The sequence below is a fragment of the Eutrigla gurnardus genome (assembly GCF_963514095.1).
Source record: "Eutrigla gurnardus genome assembly, chromosome: 10".
NCBI lineage: Eukaryota > Metazoa > Chordata > Actinopteri > Perciformes > Triglidae > Eutrigla > Eutrigla gurnardus.
The window spans coordinates 28,913,758-28,916,249 of NC_139924.1; positions in this window are offsets into that span (position 1 = coordinate 28,913,758).

Genomic DNA, 2,492 nt, shown 5'->3' on the forward strand with positions numbered 1-2,492 from the left:
GGACGTTTGGTTTGACACGACTCGCCTTGAACTTCCTCTCAACTGACTCAAACAGGAACTACAGACTGGTCTCCACTGACCACATGAGCCGGACCCCAAGTCCACCAAGTCCACCTCCCAAACGGCCGGGGCCCAAACGAGGGTTCAACCTTCTCTGTGCTCGCCCTTCACCCATACAGGCAGCTCTCTCTCTCTCTCTGAGGAATCCAACCCGTCCCTGTAAATCCACCATATAACATGTATGACCCCCCCTCCCTCCCCGTCTCCCAGTCGATCTTCATTAACATGTATTCTCTAAGTTCTCGGCGCTACGACACACTCGTCCGTGTCCGATTAAGCGCTAACAAGCTTAGCCGCTGTGTGAAAAGCCAGATTTACCGCCGTTCCTCCACGTCGGTGATTATTGGCAGAGCGGCACTGTAACAGTTCTGGTTATAAAAACGCTTACTGCCCCGTCACGCTCCACCTCCCCACTGACCTCGCAGACCTCCATCCTCCCTTCTCTCTCTCTGGTTAACTCAGGGTTCCCAGCCAGAGAGAGAGAGAGAGAGAGAGAGAGCCTCCTCTCAAGGAGGGAGGAAACGCTGAGAACAAGCCGGAGTGAGAAAGGAGGCCATTGTGGGGGGCTGGCCCGGGGACAAGTCAGCCATTCAGATGCGGCCAGCCGTGTACAATGGCTAAACTAACATCATTGACATTTAGGAGTTGCCCGAGCTTTGGAGCGAGAGGAAAGGGGGCGGAGCCGGGGGAGGGGTCGCCATCGGGAGAGACCGGCGAGAGGAGTGGAAAAAAAAGACACCATTGATCAAACCTTCATGTCAGCTGGGATCAGACCAGCGTGCCCTCTGTTGGCTTTCATGTGCTGGAGAGACCCTGTCCCCCCATAGACCAGGCCAGGGGCCACCCAGGGCCACCGAGGGCCACCCGAGGGCCCGCGGGGTGAGGGGGGGAACAGACCTGATCAAAGCGTTCAGATAGCGCCGCTTGTTTCACTGGATCGCCGCCGTTTAAGGGACACTTTGATCGATGATAAAGGGTCTACTAATGGGTCCTTCAGCTGGTCCCGACTGATATGGATGTGGTCTGGTATCGGGGGAGGCTTTTTGTTTTAATGGTTTACAATGACTCACTAAAAAGGCCCGTTTCCAGCAGATAAAGTTCAGGTCACATGGTCCTGCAGATTAGAGCCTGGAGATACAGTACAAACCAGAACCTCCGAGACCATGAAGCCCCAGAAAAGTCCTGTAAAGGAAATCATGGATTTTCATTTTAATAAATGTTGCCATCGATATTAAAGCAGTTGTTCTGAATGTGGAGGATTTATGTTGACTTTCACCCAGGGAACCTCTGTGAATGTTGAGGACACTTGCTGCATCATTGTGAAATTTAACGTTACGTAACAACGTCCGCTGAGGGCGGTTGTTATTGTTAGGGTTATTTACACTCGTTGAGTTGTCATGGTTACGCTGTTACGTTATTATTTTCAACCTAAGCCATCGTTTCACAATGTTAAGACCATTCATAAATGTCGATGTTTCCCGTGATTGGCAGGAAAGGTTGGCTGTGTAGGAGTTGTCATCATTTCTAAAGCTGTTTCACTTCCTGTCTCAGGAGTTTATATTATTATATTCATTTAAACGTGTGATTGAGTGACTGTGCTTCACTTTGTCTTTGTCTGCACCGTAAACATGGAGCAGCTTCTCAGATTATCAGCTCGGCCTTGAGATTATTTAGAACCGCGGTTCTATTGGGACGAGAGTTCCAGCGTCATGATTGGCCGACAGTTATCTGGTGGGGGGGGGGAGGACATAGTCCAGGGTCCTCCAGGGAAAGACCACATCAACACACGCCTGCCCGATGACGTCCGCGGGCCGAGGGAAGCTTGTAGAAAAAAAGAAGGCACTCCTTCTGTTTACACAGGGCCGTGCGTGCGGCTGGAGGGGTAAACAGGGCCGGACCACCTAGCCGGCGCTGCCTCCGCTTGCCAGGCTGGAGACAGCCACGGGCCGTGATTTGTGGAGACCTAACCTTGCCTGGACCGGGGGCCCGGGGGGGCCAGGGGCCGTATAGCACCACGCCGTCATCCCGAAGGTCCCGACTCCTGTTCTGCATGTGAGTTGGGGGCCCTTGAGGGCAAAGCCCCCCTTCCTCCCTCCAGTCATCCCAGTGATTCTGCTCCTGAATGCAATAACAGCTGCTAAAAGCAACAAACTGAGAACCTGATATATACTCTGAAGGGCCGACCCCCTGCTCGTGAATCAGCCCCGGACAGGAGGTACTTGAGCCCGGGTCAGGACCAGAGCGAACGCCGCGATGTCCCACAGATCTGAACGCCACGCCGCTGCTTCTGGGTCTCTGCTCGGATCAAAAAGGCCTCCGAATGTCGGAACGCGACGTCTTCGGGGTTTGATTTAAAGCAGATGACGTTTCTGTGGGTTTCTGAAATGATGATGTTTCATGTTATGTTGGTTTTTGGTCTCGGTTTTGTGTTT